Source organism: Chlamydotis macqueenii, chromosome 7 (assembly GCF_036417535.1).
Source record: "Chlamydotis macqueenii isolate bChlMac1 chromosome 7, bChlMac1.mat, whole genome shotgun sequence".
NCBI lineage: Eukaryota > Metazoa > Chordata > Aves > Otidiformes > Otididae > Chlamydotis > Chlamydotis macqueenii.
This window is the reverse complement of record NC_141562.1, coordinates 8034657-8062207: the sequence shown is the minus strand read 5'-3', so window position 1 is coordinate 8062207 and position 27551 is coordinate 8034657. Positions and strand designations below refer to the sequence as shown.

Here is a 27551-nt window from a genome sequence, read left to right as displayed (position 1 = left end):
TGGTGACCAGGTTAAGTCACTTCATTGTCCCTGATCTGTGTCAGAAATCCAACCTATCAAAAAACAAACCCAACCCAAACAAACAAAAAGCACCACCAAACCCATCACATCAGTTATATGAGGAACCTTGTCCTTGGGTTACATGGAGTACTAGCTCTGGTCTGCAACTAGGGGGAGAGTAGTGGGACCAGGAATAAAGCTTCTGGTTTTGGCTTACTGTTCTGCTGAATTAAAACAGAAATTATGGCCAGCAGCCTGCAAGCTTGGTCTTCCAGCTCTGCGTACCCCTGTACAAGAGAGACTGATCCAATGACTCGGCCTGCAGCAGAGGGGCTGCCAAGCACCAGGTGTGTTTGTTCAGCCTGCAGAAGGCTGAGGAATGTCCTGTTTGTTGTCTACAGCCACCCAATGGGTGTTATAGGGGAGGTGGAGCTAGAGTCTTCCCAGGAGTGCATGTTGAAAGGATGATAAATTAGCGGTTACAAGTTACAGCAAGGTAATTTCTTACTGGATTTTAAAAATATATATAATTAGAATGGTGAGGTACTGGGGCCTGTTACTAAGAGAGGCTGCAGAACTGCCATTCTTGGACATGTTCAAGATATTACTGGACAAAGTCCTGAGCAGCTTAACCTAACTTTGAGTTTGGCTTTGTGTTGGGCAGGAGGTTGGACTACGCGATGTCTAGAGGTCTCTTCCAACCTCTGTGAACTGATAGTTCTGTCTGACAGCAACTTGGATTTGTGGGGCTGCCAATTCATGTGAAGTCATGACAAGTCACCTTGTCTTCCTCCAGAGCTCTGACTGTCTCTCATCTGGTTTCTAACCCAGTCTAATAGGTTGCTTGGTTGGTCCTTTTTAATTGGCACCATTTTACTCAACTGAGTTAGTGAATAGAGGACAGGAGCAAAAATTGCTTAACCTTGTTCAACATCAGCTATGTTAGTTTATCTACTACAGGCCAGGTAACTACAGGCCTGAGCATGACCTTGGTACCAGGGAAGATTATGGAGCAGTTCATCTTGAGTGTGCTCACCAGGTATGTGCAGGACAACCAGGTATCAGGCCCAGGCAGCATGGGTTCATGAAAGGCAGGTCCTGCTTGACCAACCTCATCATCTCCTATGACCAGGTAACCCACCTAGTGGATAAAGGAAAGGCTGTGGATGTTATCTGCCTGGACTTTAGTGAAGCCTTTGACACTGTCTCCCACAGCATTCTCCCAGAGAAGCTGGCGGCTCATGGCTTAGACAGGTGTACTCTGTGATGGGCTGAAAACTGGCTGGACGGCCGAGCCCAGAGAGTTGTGGTGAACAGAGTTAAATCCAGTTGGCAGCTGGTCACAGGTGGTGTTCCCCAGGGCTCAGTTTTGGGGCCAGTCTTGTTTAAAATGTTTATCAGTCTATCTCGATGAGGGGATTGAGTGCTCCCTCAGTATGTTTGCAGATGACACCAAATTGGGCAGGAGTGTTGATCTGCTTGAGGGTAGGAAGGCTCTGCAGAGAGATCTGGACAGGCTGGATTAATGGGCCAAGGTCAGTTGTAAGAGGTTTAACAAAGCCAAGTGCTAGGTCCTGCACTTCAGTCACAACAACCCCATGTGACGCTACAGGCTTGGGGAAGAGTGGCTGGAAAGCTGCCTGGTGGAAAAGGACCTGGGGATGGGGTGCTGCTTGACAGCTGGCTGAACATGAGCCAGCAGTGTGCCCAGGTAGCCAAGATGGTCAACAGCATCCTGACTTGTATCAGAAATAGTGGCCAGGAGGAGTAGGGAAGTGATCATGCCCCTGTACTGGGCAGTGGTTAGGCTGCACCTCAAATACTGTATTCAGTTTTGCACCCCTCAGTACACGAAGGACGTTGAGTTGCTGGAGTGCATCCAGGGAAGGGCAGCGAAGCCAGTGAAGAGTCTGGAGAACAAGTCTTATGAGGAGTGGCTGAGGCAATGGAGATCGTTTAGTCTGGAGAAGAGGAGGCTGAGGGGAGACCTTATCGCTCTCTACAACTACCTGAAAGGAGGCTGTAGTGAGGTGGGTGTTGGTCTCTTCTCCCACGTAATTAGCGATGGGACAAGAGGAAATGGCCTCGAGGTGCGACAAAGGAGGTTTAGATTTAGATAAATGTCTTTACTGAAAGAGTGATCAGGCACTGGAACAGGCTGCCCAGGGAAGCGGTAGAGTCACCATCGCTGGAGGTGTTCAAATAACAGGTAGATGTGGCACTTTGGGACATGGTTTAGTAGGGATGGTGGTGTTGGACTTGATGATCTTAGAGGTCTTTTCCAACTGTAATGATTCTATGATTCTGTTCTGTGATTCTATGATCTGGCTGCAGTGGTTAAATTTGATTTGTAGCATGTAGCAGGGAATTAAAAAGAAAACTGTAACTTCAGTGTATAGTTTGTAAGTGTACCACCATCTTCCTTTTGTTTCATAATTGAGGGAAGAACTCGGCTAACAGATGTGGCACTGAGTGATGGCCCTATTTTTAGGGTCAGATTGGTGGGCTTTTCTAGTAGATCTTTCTTTAGAAGGAGACTTCACAGATTTTTTTTTTTTTTTTTTTTTAGTTCACTTCTAAAATTAGTTACTTGTAACCAAGATTTGTTTATTTCAGATGGCCTGAGAAGTTCTAGCTTTCTAAAAGTCTAGGTTGAGGCATGAAAAACTGTGTGGACTGTTTTTTCTGTTTATCCCCCATTTGTGGTAGTTGTCTATCCTAATTTAAGTCTTGTCTTTATACAGAGAACTGAGGCAGGAAAGCTGCCAAATGGTTTAGTGCTACAGGCTATCTGAAGATCTCAATCTGAATATTTTGTCAGTGGGAGCTATTGGGTGGATGCCTAGCTGCCTTTTTTTTTTTTTCTTTTCTTCTCCACCCCCCCCCCCCCCCCCCCCCAGTCTGACCACTTAGTTGTCCAAACAGATTTGGGCTCTTATTTTATTTTAAATCTTAGCATTTGTATTAGCAAAAGTAACTGTACATAGTCTTGTGCTCAAGGAGTTACAACTTAGGTTTTTTAAAAATTATGGGTGTGTTTGACCTGAGAAAGAGAACCTAATACGATAGATGTTAAATTTTGTTTGTTTCTAAGAGCATACTTGAAACAATGGAAAGACTTTAAAAAATGTTGAAGTTCTGAAGTGTTTCTTCTGTCAGTGTTAGATTTGGCAGTTGTTCACAAATATGAGAAACAATTTGCCAGGAAAGGAGTAACTCTTAATATACTTCTTGCGAGTCTTGTGATTTTTCTGCAGATCTTAGAATCCTAGGACTTTGCATGGGGGAGTTTTCTTCAAAGTGAGGTAGAAGTAGTTTTCATCCTTCCTTTTTTGAGGTAGGATATGAAATGGCTGTAGGTGAAACTGTTGGCCTATAAGCAATTATTTTTTAAATAGATAAAAAACTGACAGCACCTTTTTTTCAGCGGAAGTTTACACACATTGAGTTTTCAAACTCAAGAAAGGACAAGGGTATCGTTTCTGTAATAATATGTAATAAACTCCGACAGGTTTTGAATTGGTGTTCTGGCTATCTGCAGGTCTTGCACAAGTAAATCATTCTGTTCTTTTTCCAGTTGGATTTTTCTTGGCTATGTTATCAAATGTCAATGTTATCACTTAACTCCACAGAATCCTTATTTTAAATGTTTAAATCAAATTGTTAAAGAAACCATGTTGGAACTTGGTGGAGGATCCGAAACCTTAAGGAAGATTACTAAAATAGAGAAAATTCCCCAAATACTAAAGGCAAGAATCTTTTTCATCTGTTCTTTGTATATTTTCCAAATATCAGCTGTGTACTGGCATTAAGATCTCTTAGCCTATCCTCTTGTTACTGCCTCTTTCAGTGTTGTCTGTTTGGAAATGACAATTTCTGTACGGCATAAATATAAATGTATGAACATAACTTCGAAGAACCAGCGTTAGTTTGTAAGTCATGTTTACTTGTAAGATGGTGCACGTGAAATAGGCCAGAAAACAGAATATTCCTTTATTTGATTACATTGTGCCTTGATAGCAATTGTGCAACTGTTACTTCTTTTTTATAGCCTGTTTTTTTTTTTTCCCCCCAAACATCATTAGAAGGTGGAAATGCAAGCATTTAGTATCTTTCTTGGCGTTTATTTACAATTGTTTGTTAGATGTTTTCCTTTTTGTTACTGTTTTTAATTAAAATTTATTGCAACATCAACAAGAAGTAGAATAGATCTGTGAACTGGAATGCTTTCTCAAACATGGCTGTAGTTTTATCAAAGAAAATTCAAGAAAATGTCAGGCAGATACAATTATGTTTTTATCATTAGGTGGAGTTTGTTTTGTTTTGTTTTTCTCTTGCATTATCTCAGGCTTTAAAAAAACAATCAATTTCCTTGGAATTCTTTGGAATTTTGGGCTTTCTTCCTTGTCCTTTGGTTTTCTCTTTTAGTGTGTGTATCTTTTATATTTGAATGATCAATTTAAATATGATTGCTGTCAGAAAGTGGAGGTGCTCTTGCAGAGGATTAGCTCATGAAAGAAGTGGAAATGGTTCCTCCCCTAATATATTCTTTGTAACAGCTGTATTTGAAAATGTTCTTAAATAAAAAGTGTCTTTTTGATTATTTTTAGTAGCACATAAACTGTATAGCATCAGAGAAAGCCTTTTTAAGGAGGATAAAATAAAGATAACAAAATAAATGTAATAAAGATAAGACCAGATTATAGCAACTTCCCATGATAATTGTTGTGCAGTGTTTCTTAGGTACTACAGTAGCAGAAATCATAATTTTAGTAGTTTCTAGACTCCATTCTTTCATTGTTGCTGACGGTGGCTCGGAAAGGTCTTTATCTGCTTGCAGTGGTAGCTGCTTATCCTGGTGGTGCTGTGTAATTGGTGTTTCACACAATTATTTGCCCTAAAAACATAACATCGGAACAATCTAAAGCATTAAATGGGCTTTTATGTTTGTTCAATGTTGTATCCTGTCATGCTTTTTAGCAAAAAGGAGCCCCTATAGCTCATCAAAATACATACAACTTCATATAAAAAGTTACAGCTTAAGCTATGAAAACTTCCAATATTCACAGCTATATAAAGAAAGAGCAGTTGCCTCTAGGAATTGTAAAAGTCTAAAATTTTTTTTTTAAATGTTGAAAATAATTTTAAAAATAAGGAAGTTGCTGAAAGACCTGTAGAAAAAGAATGTACTGTTACTGTGCAATAATGGAGAAGTTGTTTGCCATTACTTCATCTGACAACTTGCTTTTTTTGGATGCTGCTCTACAGTCAGTGCACGTGAGAGCATGGCAGAGCTGAGGAGCTTTGGGGTGAGTACTTCCCTTGCTGTACGGCTAGGTTGAATTCTGGAGTATTTTAACCTCTGTCTGGAGAGGAGTAGCTAAAACAGCTGTTCTCTCCCCACATCTTTTCCTTACCTCTTTCATTATTCTAAACAATCTCCCTCCTCTTCATCCCATTCAAAGTATAAGTATTTTCAGTTATTCAGTTACTTAAGACACTTCTATAAACATTACTCATAAATTTGTCTTTGTTATGACCTTTAAAGCTGATGGAGGATGAAATCTTGTTCTTCCTCCTCCTGTTGATGTACCTTTGAAAGTCTCATCTATCAGCTTGAACAGAAGAGTATCGCTTCATTGTTGTAGAGTTTTTCCTGTGTTTGACTTAAGATATTCTGTATCTTTAAGAGCATCTTGATCATGCAGTTTTCAAATGATCAGGTGTCTTTTTTAATTTCCCCCCTCCACTCCCGGAGGCAGGTAATATGGTTCTGAAGCTGCTTTTCAATTTGTCAGTTCTAAGATCAAGTTACCTAATTCTTATCACACTACTTGTATCTGAACTGCTGCTGTTTTTCAGTGTCTAAGAATGTTCCTCTTGAGATAAATTATGAATACTTTGCTACTTCTAATAGGGAGGAACTATGGGCAGGTCTCTCCGCTTACTTAGCAAAAGAAAACACACTCCCCACAACCAGCCAAGAAGACCCCACCTCTCTCAAACCGGTTTGCTGAGCTGTGCATAGAAGAACTGATACTGTCATTGTACAAATTACAGCGCATTAGATCCTGTTGACAAAGAGAAAAACCTTACCCTTGAGTGAGCACATACGTAAGGAAAGCACACAAGCCCTTAGTTAATCAGAAGAATTCTTGAATCTTTGAATCTTTAAGCTTTTTGAGCTGTATCTTGAAGAATATATGTTAGGGGTAGGGGGGTGCTACCTCTGCTTCCCAAGTCAGCTCAAGAAACACAAAACAACTCGAGGCTGTTTTATGCCTTTGCAAGCCTTGGCAAGAGTCGGCAGTCCTGTTCAAGGACACTATTAGGAGTTTTTGGTTTGGGTCATGCAGATCAGTGCCCCATGTCATCATTGTTCCCTCCTTACATTCTCCACTCCCTTCTCCAATTTTAGTAAAGGCCAAGACCCATGTAGTCTCATCTACATGGAGTTTGGGCAATTTGACAGTCTAAAATTCATTTAATCAGATCACTGAATCATCCTGTAGCATTCTGGTTTATTAGAGACAGACATCCTGTATTTTAAAGAACTTGAGAATTCCTGGGTCTCACCTGACTTCCAGACATACATGCACAAGCAATATATATTACGGCATCTTGAGCTCACCCTTTCCTGGATTTCCTGTAACTTCAAACTTTTTTTTGGTTCTTACCCGGATATTCTTTTTCTTTCTAAATAAGGATGAGTTGGGTTATGGAGATGCTTATACTGCAGTAATGGTAGGCATCTGGTCTAGTGACTGCCAGAATATGATTGCATGCTTCTTTGATCAAGATTTAGTTGCATTGCTTAGATCTTTCAAGTCTGTTTTCTTTTTAAATATAAAGAGCTGTAAGCTTGTTATTGAGTTGTTGTGTGGTTCTGTTTAAATATACTCAAATATTTGTTCTATTTCAGTTTTGAGAATATACTAATGTGAGAAGGAATGTGCAATAGTACTGCTTCTATTTAGCAGAACTTGTGCTTAAAAGTATTCATCTATTTCTGCTTACTTTAGTAACTTTTATTGTTTTATCTTGTGACTCTTCTAGAGCTAGCAGAACCAAGTCAGACTTTCCAGTCTTCCTTGTGTGCTTGAAAGCTGTCTCCTGACTTACAGTCGTGTATACTTCAAAAAAATCACTTGAAGTAAATGCAAGGACATACCTGGAGTACATACTTTCTCCTGTAGAGTCTTCCACAGTTAATGCAATGCCAAGAAAGTAACCTGTTTTTGACTTTGAGTTGAGTTGGTAGGGATGTACTACAATGTGAAAGGTACCCTTATAAAGGGAGCCTGCTACTCTATGACTGTAATTCTGTGTCAATTTTAGTCACTTTCAAAACTACTTGTAAAAAGGTGGAAGGTTGTTTCATCCTTCCTAATATTCTGTGGTTTATAAGGAAGGGGGTACAGAAAGTACATTTCTTTATTTCCTTTATATTTGAAAAACATTGGAATATCAAACTTTTTCCTTCTTTGTAAGACATTGTAATCTCACTAGTTTTAAATTGATAACCTGTACACTTTTCCCACAGTTGTTTGTCTCAATAGTTGCATTTCAGATTTGAACAAGCAATAATGATCATGATAGTGTGTATATATCTGTTCCTTTTATAACCTTGTTTAATTATATGGTATACATATGGGAGTTTTAATTGCTGTACCTTGCCATAAAAAGAATACAGAGGCAAAATGTAAATAACCAATCTTTCATAAAACACTTCAGGAAAAGCTGACTTTTTTTCTGTTGTTTACTTTCAATTTGCTCTTGGACAGCCTTTCACCTTTCTTCACCTGAATAAGGAAGCTGCTATCCTGAACTGGGATTCTTTTCTATTTTCAATGAATACTTATGGAAACTATCCAGTGTTGACATCTATCAGCGCTTGCAAGTGTCTTGCCTTCTTCTCAAACAGGGAATGCTGAAGTTCCAGTAAGTCATTAGTGGGCTGAAATTTGTTTCTGCAAGGAGTAAGGAAATTCAATGACTTTCTGGTTCTGTGTGAATGATGTTATGCTGAAAAGGTCTACCTGAAGACTGATGCTTCAGTTGCATTGCTGTTATTTATTTAAAGTATGAAGGCATTCCAAGGAATGCTCGTGTTGGTAAGGTTTGTCAGTCATATGCAAATTTGTTACTTGAGCCTACACCTAGATGAGGCTGAATTTCTTTAAAGCAGTCTTTCATCTGCAGTCGGGCTCTTTTCTAGATGAATTTTTGAGTAGTGCTATGTATAGTCTGTATTCTGTGTTAGAGAAGATTAAAACACAGAAATATACGGGAGAAGATAATCTGACAGCCTGGTACGGAAGAGTTTGTTGCATTCTGCTAAATTTCACAGTATCGATGGCTATTTTGTAAAGAGTTCTAAGTTGTTCAGGAGGAGGAGGTAGTTGCTGTATATGGTAGGATAGTAGGTAGTAGATAGTAGTAGCTGTAGTTCTGCATATAGAGTTTTATAAAATAGTTGTCATGCATTTGGAGTGTTAAATCAGCTGAGGTTCATACAGAGCTTTGCCATAGCCTATAAAGAAGCTACCAGTGTTGAACATTTTGCTGGTTCTTTTATTTTCCTTTCTGTTAACCCTAGTACTTGCTTGACAGTTTAATAGGATCCAGATGATTCTTAATGTAGAGGACAGAGGTTACCTCTATATTTGAACTCCTTTTTGCATTTTTCCTTGGTTAAAATAAGAATTTTATTCACTTACTTGGGTTGGAAGTGAAATACCTAAGTTAAGAGAACATGCAAAGATGTTGTTTTCTTTTGTCTTGAATATCACAGAAAATAATAATGGAGCAGCAATTACTTCGGGTAATTAATAATTTGAAGTGTATCTGTAAAATTTATTTTAGCTTTTTTTTAAAAGATACACATTACAGAGTGTAATAATGAATACATCTGAAATAGCTTTTTTCAAAGTTTTGGGTTTTGTTTAGTTTTGGCTTTGGGTTTTTTTGTTTGTTTTTGGTTTTTTTTGTTGTTGTTTTTTTTTTTTTTTTTTTTTTTTTACATTTTAAATGTTGTTAATTAGCAACAAATGGGACAGTGCTGGAAAGAGAAAAGATCTTCCGGTGATGGTCTGTGCTCCATGCACTGGAACTCTGTCTCCACTAAATTCAAAGTCATCCTGTCTGTGAGGAGCTCTGCTTGGTTAGTCTGAGCAGAGGTGTGTGTGGTGTTTTCAGGATTGAGGAATTTCACTTGAGATTGTGCTCTGAACTTCAAGGCAAAAGGAAACCTACAGAAATGCCTATCCCCAGTGTGCTGTAAATGCACTTAACTGTAAGAATCCAGTATGCCTTTAGCAGTCTTCTCGCAATCGAATCCATTGCAGTCATGGGTGAATCAGTCTATAATGATAACTCTTCAAGTGAATTTCCTGTTTGAATTTAGATGAGATTCAAATGTCAGCTGCTGGCTCTTGTGTCTTCACTAAATAGAAAAAGCTGCTAGTATCAGTTTTGGTTTTTTTCCTTTTCTTTTTTTTTCTTCTTTTTTTTCTTTTTCTTCTTTTTTTTCTTTTTCTTCTTTTTTTTCTTTTTCTTCTTTTTTTTCTTTTTCTTCTTTTTTTTCTTTTTCTTCTTTTTTTTCTTTTTCTTCTTTTTTTTCTTTTTCTTCTTTTTTTTCTTTTTCTTCTTTTTTTTTTCTTTTTCTTTTTTCTTCTTTTTTTCTTTTTTTCTTTGTTAGAAGTCACATTAAAGCAACTATATCAAGTATCTTAAGTTTCTTGCGGCAGGGCAAGCTTTCCAGAACTGAAATAAACATGAAATTTTCAAAGCATTATTGAACAAGGTAACTTAACTATCACAAATGTACATATTTCCCTGATGGTCTCAATGTTGGTGGAAAAGCTTTTGTATTATCCTTTATGCTATGCTAGACTTCACTGTCTGGGTTCCAACCTCCTTTCTCTAGGAGGAGGAGGTTCCAACCTCCTCCCAAGAATAAGATAACTTATTGTTTGAAGTGTATTTTGCTATAAAGCATGTATTGAAACCTGGTTGTATTTCAGGAGTCTTCTCCCATCCCAAGTATGCTTAATTGGCTAAAAAAAAGTTATGCCGCTTTTCTCCTCTTTTGCCCCTTCCATGAACCTTGTGCTCATCTCTGTAAAGTGACATGTCTTTAGCAAGTGCAGCAGAGAATGATCACTTGCACTCATCGGGTCCATCTTGAAACACCCTGTTCATCCACAACTTGTAGGATGATACTTTAACTTCTCTATGAGTATATTAAAATGTGTCTGAAGGAAGGTCTTTGTCCGTTAGGTTGGTTAGCATACGTCAGCATTGTCAGAGTGGTTAAAGGTATGCACAGAATACCAAGCGTGTCAGAGTTCTCAGCAGGCTTAAGCAGATGGGTGCTTTTTAGCTCGAGTGGTAGCACACCCCTGCTGCCTGCAGAGCTTTGTTGACAAAAACATCTCCCTGGAGAGTGTCCTGATTTTGGAAGCTATGGATTTAATTTAGCCATTCTTTTTAAAGTTCCTTTTCTCAGGTTACAGCCCATCTCTTACAATATTTGTTCATAGATGGTGGTTTTGCTATATAAAATGAACCTGTTCCAAGCGTTTAAGCAGAAGAGATCTGTATTGTTTTAAGTGGCCTGTCACCAGTATTTACCGCATTCTTTTTTCATTGTGGGTTTTCTGGAAAAAAAAAAAAAAAGACTGAGTTTTCTTTCAGATCCTGTATTCCTGTATCAGTATTCCTGTGCATTTGGAGAAGAGAATTTTAGATGAGATGAACTGAAATTCTTTACCATTACTTCTGAATATATAAATTGGTAGGAAATGCGAGAGGCCAGATTAGATATTTAGATAACTGCCAATAATATATTTAGGTCACTTGAACTGCTAGTTCAAGAACTTTGTGTTGAATTTTACTGCCCTGTGTTTGTATGTGTGCTTCAAGTCTATTCCGTGAGTAGTTTGGTTTTGGCATCTTTTTTGTTTGTTTGGTCTTTTTTGTTTGGTTGGGGTTTTTTTTCACAGATCTGTCATTAGAAATCTTAGGTCAAGTTGGAAGACTCCATGATTTGGTAGCCAAAGAACTACAGACAGTGTAATCTTAATAGCTGAAACAGTTGAGGATTTTTGAGCAGTTTAATCTCTACACTGCATTACCTGTGTGTATTATACTTCCTACGTACTGCATCTAACCTGTTCAGCTCAGCTGCAACAGAAGTTGAGTGGCCTGAGTTAGACTTGCAAATTGAGTTCCATATCATCATGCAAGTGGTAAGGATGGAAATTCTTTTTATGGTCATATCTTCTAAGTTCCTAATGAGTAAAAAGATACTTTAGCAGTGTCCAGTTTGTTTTATTACTTGGGATTTTTCTTCTAATTCCCCTAATTAATTTTTTTTCTGAAATAAAAATGTTTGAGGAAACTTCAGGGACCAAGTGTGCAAGAATAAGTCCCTAGTGCAAACTCCTTTATCAAAGACTTCTGATTCCATAATTATAGCTTTCTTTTGAGTTATTTTTATATATATATATATGTATGTGTGTGTGTGTGTGTGTAATTACTTGTGTGTGTGTGATCTCTTTCCCAAAAAAAAAGACAACTTGTGTTTCCTGGGGATGGGACTAGTACTTGTCTGAATAACAAATCAGTCTTGCTGTATCAGGAAGAGTACCACCCTGTCTTTTTTAAACAGATGAAGGAAAGTTCAGTCTGCTTGAGAACAGATACAATCAAATGCTACCAAGGTAATATATAGAAGGATTTTTTTTGTACCCTTGAATTATGAAAAATGGTAAAACTTTTAGTTCTGTGTCTTTTCTGCCAAAGACTTAAACTTCTTTCTGTAACATCAGTTAATTGCGGAAAGCCAAAACATCCCTTTAGACAACCATGTGGAACATTAGAAGAATATCAAATGATGACTTTCTGACCTTTTATCCAAAAGGATCTGATGTATAGACCAAGGAAATATTAAATTTTAGATACTACACTTGGACTAAATGAGTGCTGAAGCTGTCTAGAATAACTTGAAATATTTTTATATGCTTTTCTTTTTGTTTTGCTATACAATATTGTATAGTTAGTGACTTTAAAGAGAGCAGGAGACTGGATATAGTGTCTTTTACCTTTAACTAAAAGCTGTTGTCTGCAAAAGACTACTGTGCTTGGTTATATCCTCTAAAGACATTTGGGAGGAGTTTGGTTATTGTCCAAATGTCCTATCACTATTTCATGGAAATGAAGTTGTATTCTGGGGAATATGGATGGTCCTACTGGGAACTAAACTTTTTTAAAAATTACATATATTTATATTTATGTATATTTATATATCCTTATGTAGATGATTGTCAACAGCTGAAATCTCCACAGGATGCCCATACCTTCTGTAGCATTCTAAGTGACCTCATCTGCTTCTTATTTGAGCATCCTTATTTTAGTTAATTTTTCCCAGAGCAGTATTGATAAGTCATAACTAGTCTGAAGGAAAACACTTTCCAATACCTTTTAATAAAATCCTAATGTCGATTAAAGTATGACTAATTGGTTATAGAACATAAAATATGCTTTGTGTTTTTTATCACTTAAATCAGTAGGAGCCTGAATTTATGGTTTAGTGTATAAATACAAACCCTCCTCTCTATGTTCTTGATATGATGCACACTGCATGAATTTAATCTAAATGTACTTTCCTTGCTTTTGTGGTCACTCCCAGTTTTAAGATTTAATGGTAGTTGACTGATTCTTTCATTTTGATTCTTTACAGTGGTGGAAACAAATGCAAATTTTAAGGTTTATATGTTTTAGCAGACTTTATAGAGCAAGGCAAGAATTCTGTGCTTTCGTGCCTCTAATGCCAGCAGGATTTTGGTTTCAGTACAGGCCATTTAATAAAATATGTGCATTATTATAGCTCCAGGGGAAAAAACCGAATGTTCAATTCTGTCTCTGTGCAAGCCACTAACTTCTGGACCTTAAGTGTTCTGTATTATTTTTCAATAGTTATCATCGCTGAAACTCCAGTGCATGATGACTGACCTTCAACTGTTTTCTATGTGTCAAATCCAATAGGGGGAAGCATTCATACTTGGAGTGTTCTGTTGCGAAATACCAAGTTATGACAGAGATATAGGTGTTGGTTTTGCTTTTGGGGAGGAAGACTTTTGAGCTAATAAATAAGTGATTTCATGATTTTTAGAAGAACATTAATTGTAGGGACTCTTAGTACTTCAAGTCTGTTTAAACTGCCAAAGATATGTTTGTATTCTCATATCTGAATGAAAAAGAGTAATTTTTTGAGCTCCAGTACATTTTGCATTGGTTCCCCCAGGAGCATTATTTTACTCGCTTGAATGTTAGAGTGTAGTCCATGTCATTTTCTGTAGGAAAACTTATGTACCTTGTAAGTCTGCTCATGGTGAAGAAGGATTTTAACCTTTGCCGGGGGGGGGGGGGTGGGGGGATTGTGAGGAGGGTGTCTGCCGTGTCTCCTTTTTCCTTAAAGATGCTGTCATGTTTCCATGTGTTCAGAGCTGTTGAGAACATGGCTCTGTCTTACTGGTTTGCTAAAGGCAGTGATCTCCTTGGAAAGATTTTCTAGTTCCCAACTATGTGTTCCTGTCACCTGTGTTCTCTGTCAGAAGTTACCAATCCCTCAAGCTGTGTTTAACATGATTCTGCGTGGCCGTGGTTCAATTTAAAAATTTCTGAAAGACACCAAACATGAATCCAACATATGCATGCAGAGGTATAAGTCAATGTGACAGAACATTAGTGCAGTTTTGGGGTCCTGTTTGCCCTATGGTATTTTGGTAGTGCCCAAGATCATGGCATTTTAAAGCTGTGGCAGAACTTTTTTTTTTTTTTTTTTTTTTAAACCAAGAAGTTCCTGAAAATGTTTCTCACCATTTCAATTACTCTGTAAAAAGACAAATTGAATAAATACTTGACCTTCTGCAGGACTCTTAGGAGGAGGGAGAAGAGGATCACCTATCAAAATGTTGTCTAATATGTCCTGCAGCACAGGCAGAAGCTAGATTTCATTGGCTCTTTTGTCAGAGAGAAATTGAAGTCTGGGCAGCATTCCCAGGATCAGTACTATGATAAGAATGTGCACCTCTGGGTCTGTGTGCCAAGTAATCAAATTTTATTGTTGCTTCCATCCACGCAAGGCGACCCATTAGCCAAATGGCAAGTACGGCTCGGCAAGGGTCTGAAGCATACTGGGAAAGTTGACTATGAAATTTGCCTGATGGCTAAGCAGCATGGAGCCTAGATTGGTTTGTTTGTTTGGGTTTTTTTATGTATTTTTGAAAGTCTGGAAGGCTCGTGAGTCCATGGTATCACAACTAGACTTATGTTTTCAGGGATGTCAAATGCAGCAGAAGGCTGTTAACCACAGGGCCAGTCTATCTTCAGTATCCTCTGAGGAAGTTCAGATTGTGGATGGAGGAGCTTTGAGCTGGGTACCTCCAAAGTTCAGGTAAAACAGTTGAGTTTTAGATCTCTCTTGAAAAGCAAAAGTACTTGTTAGAGAACTGTTTTGGATACTTGGAGAGCTGTGAAATCTGATGAAAGGAAGAGTTGCACAGCAAAGGCTTTAGCTCAGTTGTTTTTTTGACAAAGCTTGGCAAGTGAGATTCTGACTTGACCTCTCCATGGTGAACTGTCTGGCTCTGATGCATCACCAGTGCTGTAGGCTGATGGGATCGCCTTTGAGGGTGGCCTACTATATAACTTCATTTGTTTTACCAGCAAGCTGTTGTCAGATTCCTTTTAGCCCCAAAGTATGGAGAGTTAACTGATTTTTCAGCTTCTACTGGCTCACTGGATGAAGAACACTTAAGATGACTGAGAGGAATACTTACTGCAGCTTCACTGGGAGCACAGAGCCTGTTTCACAGCACAGCAAGCTGTGGAGGCCTTCAGATGACTCCAGATACTGTATGCCAAAATAAAATACTCAAGATATCCTCTAAGAATTCAGGAGGCTTAAACTCTTTCTACTAGGAAATTACATCTGCCAGGACAAAGTAAAAGCCAAGGCAGACTTTCATTATGGGTCTAAGGAGGTTTGTCTGGATTCTCGTGGCCCCAGTAATGAATTCCTTGTGTCACTAGATGTTGTGGAGAGTGCAGTGCATTGTGATTTATGCAGATTCATGTCATTCTGGAAAATACATCCTTTCTGTCTGTCTGGTACTGTGCAGTCCCACCTTACTCAGGAATTATTTGTGTTCTAATACTTCCAGATACACCCTGGGACGGTTATTTTTCAGGAGCTTGACTGTGTAGAACTCCTTGTCTTATATCTTGGCAGGAAACTCAGATGATGAGAACAGAAATGCGTAACAAGGGCAGGGAGAGTGCCTAGCTGTGAAGCAGTGTGTCGGTCCTTGAGATATTACCTGTCCAGGGTATCTTCTGTCCGTGTGAGCTTGTGTGGTTATAAGGCCTCAGAGAGAAAAAAAGCTCAGGTTGTTCTCTCCTCCTGTGTGAAAGGACCAAATAATATGACATGTGAAGAGTCCTCTGATACCTCACAAGTAGAAAAATTATTTAAGGACCTAGAAGAGCAGCTGTATCTGTTCTGCAAAAAAAAAAAAAAAAATTATGTCAATGTGCTATGCCTAGTCCATTGATTTAACTTCCAATTAATAATGTTTATGAAATAAATAAAAATTCTGTCCCAGTAAGAAGAAAGCTGCACGCCTCTGACAGAGAATAATTTTTTCCGAAAAAGAGACTTGACTTGAAGAAAAGCAGTTGTGTTTTGTTTTTACATTGTACGGATTTGTCCTTTATTTTCTATCAGACTGGAAATGAAAGGTCAATCGAGATTTTGCATTAGTGGCAGCAGCACTTGTTACTCTACCTGCCTGTGCAAACAACCAGCCAGGTTAGATTAGTACTTAAATTGACCAGTTGATGTTTAAGTCTATATTATTTGTATGTGATACCTTGTTTTCGTCAAGCTGTTCCAAGGTGGTATTTCTGAAGTTCTGTAAACCTCCCCACAAATGATTACAGGTTTGGTTTTTTTTGTTCCATAAAGGATCTTTGCAGTAATCAATAAAGATAACAAAATCTAGCCTTTTCAACAGCAACCTAGAAGTGCAAGAAAGATCACTGGTATCGTGAACTAATTTGAGAGTCTTAACCAGATCTATAGAAAGGCTAAACACTGTAATACAGATGAGAACAGTATGACATGAAGTGCTGGAATATTGCATTATTCCTTGCATTTTTAAATACTTTGCAAGAATAACTTGGTGATTGTTTATTAAAACTCAAGGGAATGCAGGCATAACATTAATTTTAAAAAATAACTTTTGTATAGGTATATTTTTAAGTGATTTTGAACTAGCTTGCCTCAAGGATTGGAAAAATGTGCTTGAACCATATTTTAGGCTCTTATTTCCCATCTGGCTACCTGGTGTCCAGAGGCTGAAAAGTGATATGCTTGTTCAGCCAATTCATTTTATTTCATATAACAGTCCTATTGAATTTGGAAGGACTGTTTGTTCAGTGAGATGTTCTTGCTCATGTACCTTCACTGTTCCACAGAAAAAAACCACCAAGCCCCAAATGTGCCACAGGCAGTATGTTGTTTGCTTTTCCCAGCATGCGGTGGGGTTTTTCTCACATTTCTTGAAAAAGGTGTTCCTTAAGAAATTTGTACCCTTGGATATGAACTGTAAAGTAGGATTTAGAAATTTGGTATGACTGCTTTCCCTTTAAAATTCCATTCAAATTTCATAGTTACAGTAGACTTCTGAAAGCAGTATACGCACTATTTTTCAAACTCCTGCTAGCTTACGGCAACTCTAGCTAAACTTTCCAGTGGCAGTCATGAGACTGGTAACTGAAGCATCTTCTAGGCTGCTGTCTGGGCCTGCAGTGTATCTTCTTTGTGCATAAATTTCTAACAAAAAGCCTTTTGTTTAGGACTACAGTTTTCCAGAAAATAAGTAATTCTGCTTCTGAAACCTAACAGAGACATCAGCTGGCCGTGAACTCTGACACTGCATGCAGAGACACATTGCTAGCACCACCTGCTTTTCTCCTTCTCCCCTTTGTTCCCACCCCAAATCTCAGATGCTGAAGTTTTTTGCTCCTGGTTTTTTTTTCTGATTTAACTGTTTGTGTGATATCACCCTAGCCCATGTCTGTGACATGATCTGAATTTACAGGAACTCTAAAACAAGTTCTGTTTCCTAATCTGAGGTAAAGGTATGATTAGCTGAACAGCTAACCCTGTAGAAGTGAAGCATTGGTGGATGGAGGAAATAAAAGAGCAGGAGAGAAGTAACTGGAAGCTGGAGTGAATGGAGAACTATTTAACCCACAGTCTGTACCAATGAGTGCTTGTATGATCATGTACTTAATTGCAATTGAATTACTTTAACTGTTATGTTACTTTAATTAAAGTTACTTTCTAAACTTATGTTCCTTAAATACATACAATTTTGTATTTAAAATGCACACCTGAGTTAGAGATGTCTAATAGCACAAACATTTGCCATTTGCACCCTTCTGTTTCTAAAAACTGTGGTAAGTCAGTTTTCATTTAAAGGTAAAGCCCTTCTGAGCATCCTGTTTTCCTACAATTGCAGATTTCCCATGTGCTAATCTTTCCTGTCTGTTTCTGAGCTAAAAGCTGCAGTGCTTATTCAGCTATAGATTTGTCAGAGTACTGGATTTTTATAGCCACCTCAGGAATGCCCTTCATCTACCTCTAGTGTCCTTATTCTGCTGTGAAATTTCTAATTTGTACCAAAGGAACAAAAGTTACATATACCACCCTCCAGAGAAAGGTCAGTTCTCAAATTTAGGCGTATTTCCCCAACGGTAACAAGCAGCAAGGTCTTTTGAGGAGGAAGAGATCATTTAAGATGAATAAAGTAATTCAGCTGAAAACTGGTGAGGCAGTTGATGCAAAGGGGAAATGAATTTGGAGGAACACAGTTGCAGGGAGAGAAAAGCACCAGGAAAGTTTTTACTGTCAAAAGAAGACAGGTGAGGGAATGAGTTGGATATGGCCCTGGAGCTGGAGGACCTGAAGCTACTGAGAAGGCAAGCAGGATCTAGAGATAAGTGGGAAGACAAGAAAAAGGAATCTACAGCCTAAGTGGAGTTTCCTCCTCTAGGTGAGTCAGTCTGACTTGAGCTTTGCCACTGCGAGTCCCTCCTGTCGTCTGTCCTGCTCATGGCTGTTGGTTCCTGCCCTTTACCCTGGCAATTTACAGTTCTCTGGGTTAGCCTAGGTAATTAGTGTATTCATGTAATTCAGATTTTTCCTTTCCCGGATTGGGTGCTGGTATTTAATAGTGTAGAGTTAATAGTATATGAAGATCCCAAATTTAATCTTCACACTTAAAAAAATTCCCAGATAAATCTGATTTTAATGTGTAACGAGTGACAAGCACTGTGAGGCTCTTTATTTTTGGATATGTTTGTGCTTCCTCTAGACATTGTAATACACCCAAGTTCTAACAAAGTGAAAGTAGAGTTGTGCAAATAGGTTATGCAATAATTTTACTTTATTCTTGATAGCACTTCTCTGGAAGATGCCATCAAGAAAGGCACTAAACATTTTGGAAAATTAATCCATTAACAATTAAGCATTTTGGATAACTATATAAAATTAATATTTAAATCAATTGATTTTTATAAAATTAAGTATGTTCTTAAGTAGCATCTCATGCTGATGAGTGGAAGAAATAGTAACACAGTGATCACATAAATTAATAATCATCATTAACTTCAGTCTCATTTCTGACACAAGTTTTGTAGTTCCCCTTTTAAAACAGGGAGAGATTAATTTGGAACAGATACAAAAATTTGGTAAGTTGTAAAAGAGGCTGTGTCAATGTTACCAAGCAATGTGGTGTAATAGGAGCAGATCTGTCAAGTGCTGAGAACCTGGCATCCATGCAATACAGGTTGTGAGAGTTTGATTTCAAGCTGGTCCTCATCTGATTCTGTGGCTGAATTCCTGTTAGTGGTTGGAGCGTGTACAATGCACACCTGAAGCTCATTCTCTGATCTACTTTTACTCAAAATAAATCTGGTTCATGTACTTCGAGACTGCTTTGCAATGTAAAGCAAAGCAGGGAAAGTAGGGTTGTTTGGGAGATTGACTTCAAAAGTGCAGTCCTGATTTGAATTAAAATGCTAATGTAGATATACCTAGAGTCGTGCAGATCAGGAAGTTCACTAAAATAATTTTGTTTGAGAGAGCTTGGATATCTGATACATGGGAATGGGATCAGGAAATGCAATGAATGCTTACAGAAATTAACACTTACTAAGAATTCCATCAATTTGGGAGTTTGTAAAATATCAGGAGGACATTGTTTTAAAAACAAAACAAAACCAGCATTGTTCAGAAATGTCCTTACCCTTGTAAAGCAGCCTATTTAAATAATACAAAGTGGCCTTTGTGTAAATCGGATACTAGATACAGGGGGATTGGAGGTGGTATAAAAAAGAAAGCACACTTAACTTTTTTCTGTTTATAGTTGTTTCTTTTGGAGTCCAACACAAGATTAACTCAAGTTCCTTAGTTATAAAGAGATGGATGTATTTTGCAGATTCTTTACTTGCTTTAAAGAAGTGAAAAAAATTTCCACAAAGACTTTTGCATGGCAAGATGTGTTTTCAGTTGTATCATGGAAGAAATAACAGTCACATGTCAGCCTGTCTGCTCAGTGGAGACAGTTGTCTTTAAGAACTGGTGCTATCTGATATTCAGAATGGTTTTGGGTTACCATTTTACACAAATTTATTATTTATTACCAAGACTATTAAACCTCAGTGTGTGAGGAACAGTGCTTATAAATGGACTTGGAGACAGAAGTATTCTGACCTTCTTGTAATGGTAAAGGTCTTTATGGTGCTTAGAAAGGAAAAGAGAAGGCAGGTGGATGCTGAAACTCTTCCTCTGCTGGAAATCATGCAGGCACATGGTTTGTCCATCCCTATTCCCAGTACTGTTGGCCTTAGCATTCAAAAAAAAGTCATTAAATCTCTACACTGTAAGATTGGTTGTATGTTTTTTAACAGTATAGCTGGATTACTGGTGTTACTTCCTTTGTGTTACTTCCACGGTTATGTTTGCAGTCATAAGACTAGGAATTCTAAATGATAATGTTCTTGTATGATCTTTTTGAAAGCTTTGGATGATGGAAACATTAAAAAATTGTGACACTGTGATAAAATGGGAGGAGTCAGCAGTAGGTGGCATATGCTCAAGATGGAATCGAAGCAGTAAAGCTGATAAGCAGAACTTAACTATCCACAATGCATTTGAAAACTTTGGGATTTGACAAAAGACAGGCTTGCTTACAATTTATTAGTGTGCTAGTTAAGAGCCTGTGCTGTGCTTTCCTCTAACGCTTGGATGTATGCCAGTTAAAAAACAAATAAAATCAAACCCACCCTATTGCCAGTACTTTTTTCCAAATTCTTGGCTTGCTTTTTCTTCCCAGAAATAATCATGCCTGTATGCAGCTACAATAAGCTTTCTCAGTATATTGCAGTTCCTTGTGCACTGGAAATAATGGAGTGACACTAGTGGATTTTTGTTGTGAAGCTGCAGTCTTACAGATTCTCTGGTGTTTAGTAAAGATTGACTTGTGCATGTTGATTTGTTTTTTCCATTGGTGTCACCAGCAATCAGTCCTTCCTCTAGTCTACTGACTGTTAAAAAAAAAAAAAAAAAACCACAAAATAAATTAAAAAATAGAGAAATCTGGTATCTGGAGGCTTGTAAATCTGGCTGGTATAGAACAGGTGAATCCAAGAGTTATTGGGAGAGATCAGAAAGGTTTATTTTCATTGGAAAACTATCTACAGAGTTTTTTAGCACCCTTCCTCCTTGACATCACCATTCCTCTAAGACAAACCTGTATTTAAGCGAAAGGATAGAATTTTTTTTTTAATGTGTTTTTTTTTAAGTATATGAGTGAATATTTTAATGATACAATATAAATAAAATGATTTTAAATGCTTTTTAGTGTATGTATTTTACAAATATACTGCTACCATACAACTATTAGAAATGAAAGAATCTAAGAAGTTGTTTCTAAGTAGAGGCCACTCATAATAGCAGATGGCTTCCATAATTTCAGATACCAGTATCTGCAATGTGCAGTTCACAATATGTACTGTCAGTACACAATATGTACTGACAACTGTCAGTACAATTTCTTTGGGTATCTCGTAAGTCAAATTCTCTTCCTGTTTTACAGAGTAATAGAAATATGCATTGCCATAGTATCACCTTTGAACTAATGAAGTGGAAGTACAGATGAAAACTGTCTGGAGGAAGCTTGAAGTACAATACAGTTTCATTCAGTTTCCCAATTCTGAGGTAAGGTTAATGCATGCAAAACTTTATCTGAGGGATAAAAAGCATATAATAAGCAGCCACCATATCTTTCTTTTTAAAATTCTGAGCTGCCTTTTTTTTTATGCTAGTGACAGTCTTTAAGACCATACTAAAACAGCTATTCTATCAATTCTCTCTCCATATTTCAGTTATGAAAAAAAGATAAAACAGCATCAACTACAGAGACACCTGTTGTAGAAAGATACGTTGGAAAAAAGTTATCATATCAGACAAATTTTATTTGGTACAATCTGTCAGGTCATGGTTATTGCTAATGCTTGAGTTGAAATAAAGGACTGGTAACACAACTTAAGTGATGATGCCTGTTGGGCATCTTGTCTTCCAGCACAGTGTTTGATTGGTACAAAATATTATTACACTGGTTTTTTTTTATTGTTCCTGCTATTAATAAAACATTATGGTTTGGCTTTTTTTAGTACTAAATCCCACTGCCTCGGTATCTTAAAGGCATTCCTGTGATGGGGGTGTTTGGTTCATAGTTTGATGCTTTATAGTGTCTGAAGCTTTTTTCCCCTGTTATGTAACCAAGAGGCTAAGTAGAATAATCCTAAAATGTCAGATTTCTGACATATTTCAGAATTATCTTCTGCAATATTAAATCTGTTTAAAGAACAGATAGTGAGCACTGGCCCTCCTACATCTAGCTTCTCACTGTTTCAGTTTTGTTTAACTGGAGCTGAGGCAATGCCCATATACAGTGGATTTTAAGCTGTGATGCTGTTGGCCCTTCTCACTTTTTCCCTTTTGGGTAGAACTGAGGTCTCTATAAGAGGTGCGACAGCTTCAGAGACTTAGGCTAGCAGGTATCACCGGTCATCTGCTCGTTCTCAAAGGAAGTTTGCATCTCGGATTATGTTATCTTGCAGATTTTGGACACTTATAAATGATGATTGACCCTCTTTTCAAGAAAACAGAAACTTTAGTTACAACAGAGCTGTGCCTCTCACTTATGAAGATCAGTTAAGGAATCTTAACATACATTTGACATTCATACATCTGACTGACAGAAAGCATCTGTCCTCTTTTTGAGGTCAAATTTTAGAGAAACAGCTCCTAGACAAAGATCAGCATTGAATTCAGCTAACCCATATTTTATCTTTAGCTGACTTATTTTTCAAAACCTATAACTTTCTGCACACCATTAGCAAATTCACAAAGCTACGAAGTTGGAACTTGTGTTGACAAGTGCAAAATTTGTAGTCAATCTACAGCACTCAAGTGAGGAAGACTGCAATCTGCTCTACACGCTGAATGTGTGTCTTGATGATGTATGTTAGCTTCTTTCACCTTCGTACTTTACTCTGATTATTTTATGCTTGACAAGACAAGAATACAGGCCAGTACTATTTCTTCTCATTCTGTCACATATTCCTTAAAAGATGCTGGAGGCCAGTTGTACTATGCATCTTGCAAACAAAGCAACAGCTAGCATAGATTTAACGTATATGTTTACTACTCAAAAGTAAAGGACTTGGAGTCAGTGCTGAAAATTACAGACTTTGCACTGACACAAAACCAAGAACTAATTTCTCCCTTTTTCTCCCTGAGGAGGGGAGCAGATCATTTGTCCTCCAGTGAGAGAGACAATTTAACAATAAATAACAGTTCTTAAAGTGTTTGTCAAGAGAGAAGACTGCAGATGAGGTACTGTCTTGAAAGAGAGAATCACAAACCCATAGAATCGTTAGGGTTGGAAGGGACTTTCAAAGGTCATCTAGTCCAACCCCCCTGCAAGGAGCAGGGACATCCCCGACTAGATCAGGTTGCTCAGAGCCTCATCCAGCCTGGCCTTGAATGTTTCCAGGGATGGGGCATCCACCACCTCTGAGCAACCTGTTCCAGTGTTCTACCACCCTCATTGTAAAAAATGTCTTCCTTATATCCAGTCTGAATCTGCCTCCTCCTATGTTAAAACCATTACCCCTTGTCCTATCACAACAGGCCCTGCTAAAGAGTTTTTCTGTCTTTCCTGTAGGCCCCCTTGAGGTACTAGAAGACCACTATAAGGTCTCTCCGGAGCCTTCTCTTCTTCAGCCCCAACTCTCTCAGCCTGTCCTCATAGGAGAGGTGCTCCAGCCCTCTGACCATCCTCGTGGCCCTCCTCTGAACTTGCGTTAACAGGTCCATGTCCTCCTTATGTTGGGGGCTCCAGAGCTGGACGCAGTATTCCAGGTGGGGTCTCACAAGAGCAGAGTAGAGGGGGAGAATCACCTCTCTCAACCTGCTGGCCACACTTCTTTTGATGCAGCCCAGGATGCGTTTGGCTTTCTGGTCTGCAAGAGCAAATTGCTGACTCCTGTTGAGCTTTTCATCCACCAGTACCCCCAAGTCTTCCTCCTCAGGGCTGCTGTCAATCCATTCTCTGTCCAGCCTGTGTTTCTGCCTGGGATTGCCCTGACTCATGTGCAGGACCTTGCCCTTGGCCTGGCTGAACTTCATGAGGTTTGCATAGGCCCACCTCTCCAGCCTGTCAAGGTCCCTCTGGATGGCATGCCTTCCCTCCAGTGAGTCGACTGCACCAAGCACCTTGGTGTCATTGGCAAACTTGCTGAGGGTGCACTCTATCCCACTGTCCATGTCGCCGACAAAGAAGTTAAGCAGGGCCAGGCCCAGTACTGACCCCTGAGGAACGCCACTTGTCACTGGTCTCCACTTGGGCCATTGACCGCAATTCTTTGAGTGCAGCCACCCAGCCAATTACTTATCCACCAAGTGGTCCATCCATCAAATCCATGTCTCTCCAGCTTAGAGACAAGGATGTTGTGTGGGACAGTGTTAGATGCACAAATCCAGGTAGATGACATCAGTTGGTTGTCCCTTATCCACAAATGCTGTAACCCAATCATAGAACGCCATCAAATTGGTCATGCACAGTTTGTCCTTAGTGAAGCCATGTTGGCTGTCACCAATCACTTCCTTATTTTCCGTTTGCCTCAGTATTGTTTCCAGGAGGATCTGCTCCATTATCTTGCCAGGCAAAGAGGTGAAACTTTTGTAAGTCAACAAGCATACAAATGGCAAGAAGGAGGAAGCTTATCGGAACCAAAGAAAAACCAGTCCTTTTGCTAATGATTTCTGTTCCTACGTATGTTCTACTTCCTGTTTTCATACTTTTATACTTGAATTTCAACAGCAAGGTGACAAAAGACAAAAAATAAGGTTACCAAGGCCAGAAGAGGGGAAAAATTATAAGTACCAGATGTGGACAGAGTACATTGTCCCAGATGTTGATCAGACTTTTTATGTACTTCCTGAGTGAGAGATTAGTGGTATTGTACTTCATAGCCTGACCTGCTTGTGTGTTTTTTGAGCCCATTTATGACTTTTGACACCCACAAAACCCTGTGAAAGTCTTTGTGCTTTTGTTTTAAATGTTTGTTACATAGAAAACGTGCATTTTGTTTGATCTTAAACTGCAGCCTGGGAAGTTATTTGTTAGTTCCTAGTTGGTGTACAGAGGGAAATTGTGATTAAATCTCTTTGGTTATCTCCTCCATCTTAAGGTTCAATGAAGAGTATCATACATCTCTCTGACAGTTCTCAAGATGGTTTATTTTAATCTAATACAATCTTTCATTGTACTCTGATAGTTCTACTCCATTTTTTGAGATAGTGTGAAATTTTCTTATATCTTAGTAGAGTAAATGTCTGTCTTGTTATTGCAACTGTGATTTTTTGCATGTCTTCAGCATTTCTCGTGTGATGTAACTGGAGAAATACAGCTTAGTATATTACACCTAATTAGTATGGCTATGTATGCTTAATTACCTTCTGCAGCTGGTCTTCTGTATCATGTTGTCTCTTTGTTTAATAGAAAGATTTTGATTGTATGATTATTTTGTTTCTTTGGAGTACTGAAAACTGGACTTGGATGACTTCTCCTCTCCTGCCCCCACCACCCCTCAATTAAAGTGTAAAATAGTCCCTTAGTTTGACTTGCCTGCAGCAAGAGACCAACTAGAAGGAGATTAAAGACCTCTAATGTATAACCACTGAACCAATAACTTGAGTTGTTCTGGTTTTGTTTAGTGAGGGGGGAGCCTAAGGTGGTAGATTTCTCCCTGTCCTTATCTCAAACCTCGAGCCGTTTTTCTTATATCGTCTCCCCCTGTTCTCTCGGAGGGTGGGGGCAGTGAGAGAGAGACTGCGTAGTCTGGTCCCGATTGGGGCTGAACTATGACACAGTTTAGGAATAACTTCCTACTTTGCAGCTTCTGGTGTTCATAGAGTTGTCATCTTTGTCTCCTCCCAAACCAGTGGTGGTAGAACCATCTTTTCTTATGTGATGGAGCTTATTTATTCAGTAGGCAGGAGCACATGCCAAGTATTTCAGAATGAAATCTCCCAGTGACGAGATGGTGTTCCTGCAATGGTTTTCCTATTAACCATGAAGACTGTATAGGGTCTCTTCCATTCAGTTAGGAAACAATTACTCTGTGAAGTTGGGTTAGCTGCCACTGAATTTCCTTGGTGGCAAACTATTTGCTGTGAGTTAATTCCATAACAAACAGGCTGAGCCACTTCAGGCTTAAACCACAAATGGGAAATACAGGTCAGTGTGCTCAAAGCATTTTCCAGGAGTGGCGTAACCAGAAATCGATGTTGTCTTTTGAATCAGATGATCAAAACAGGAAGTGCCAGTGATTCCACTCTGAAGCTGCTCTGTTCTGCTGCATGATGTCAAATGTTTTGCTGGTCCTTTGACCAATATCCTCCTAAGAGTGCTTTCCTTACTTTCCTTTGGCCTGGCTTAGCCCAGGTTGTTCCTGGTGTGACCATCTCAATCGCAGATAACATAAAACAAGAGCCTTCCTTATTGCTAAGTCAAGACAGTCAAGTTCAGGAAGGTAGAGTTAAGCTGTCCAAGAATCCCTTCATTTTACAGTTCTTATGTTGATTTTGTTTGACTCAGAAGCTTCTCTTGAAAGTGCAGTGGGTAATAGATCTCAAAGAAATCCAGACAAGTTCCTAACTTGTAAGAGGAGGCTAAATTTTGTATCTTATTTCTGTATCTGAGGATGGGAATTTTATGGGGTAGGAATAATTAGGAAATAAATATTCATTAATTGGTTAGTCATATAACAGTTAATTTAAATATTTTGCTGGTTTTGGAAAACAGAGAAATCTGTTAATACTGCAGAATGGAAGATAACTTCTTGATGATACAGGTTAACTAAAAAAAAAAAACCAACAGCCCGGTGTGTTTTTTTCCTCCATATGCTTTGTCATGAACTGACTTGATGTGTTAACGGCAGTAGTTATTTTTAATAATGTAATCCAAATATTGGCATGGTATGCTTTATATGTATAGAGAAGAACAGGTGTATAACACTGGTTCAGCTACTATGTGCAAGTGCATGAAGTCTTAGTGTATGCATCATTTAAAGTCTTAGGCTGCTAGTAGGTTTGCTAGTTATAGTTAGAAATAAGCAGAAGTTGCTTTAAAAAAAGGCAAGAAAACAGAGTAACAATATTCTGGTTTCACAACTAAACGGTAAGAAGGGTGGGGGGAAGAAGACAGGTGAGGTCGCTATATGCCAGAGAATAGTAATACTTCAGTTGTATTTACTAATAATCTGAAGAGCAAGCTAACAGGAAAAAAGGCAAGGTAATATCCCTTGGGGAAAGTTACAGGAAGTACACAGCTCTAGAATGATGAAGCAAAGAAGATTAAGGCAAAAGTTACTTTAGTATGAATTTAGGATAAGGAAAATGTAACTATTTAGGTAGAATGAGCTGTGGTCAAATATTTGTTCCACCAGAACAAGGATACTTCTTTATCAATCTTATAAAGTTAACATAAACAGTTCTGTTGCTCTTACTGTCTCTATACATCAGTAGATGGTACCTTTCCCCCTCCCTTGGCTGTTACTAAGCCAGAGCCTGAGCAGGGACGTACAGTTTCATGAAAAGAAAGCATACAGTCACCATTCCTGTAACTGGGAAGAAAAATATAAAAAGCATCTGAAAAGATCTTTTGGAGTTCTTGAATCAGTGAGAGTGGCGTTGACACTGACTCTTGGTGTTGTTTATCACTTGGGTTTAATAGGAATTAAAAATCCGGTATGAAATGTACTGCATACTTGAAAGCAAGTAAATCTAATTCCTTGGCCTTGTAAATGTTGCTTTTCAATATGTTAATGCATCTGAGAGTTTT

General features: G+C 38.4%; 1 protein-coding gene across 2 annotated transcripts in view; it reads left to right on the top strand.

Annotated features, from left to right (window-relative positions):
• The window catches only part of BMPR1A (bone morphogenetic protein receptor type 1A), an 84050-nt gene that overhangs the window by 19815 nt on the left and 36684 nt on the right, over positions 1 to 27551 (top strand). Inside the window, exon 2 of one of the 2 annotated variants that reach the window (XM_086752169.1) lies at positions 21234 to 21355. The exons of the other annotated variant lie outside the window; for it this stretch is intronic. The gene's annotated coding sequence lies outside the window, so the exon portion shown is untranslated. The remainder of the gene's footprint in view (positions 1 to 21233; positions 21356 to 27551) is intronic. 2 annotated transcript variants of the gene reach the window in all.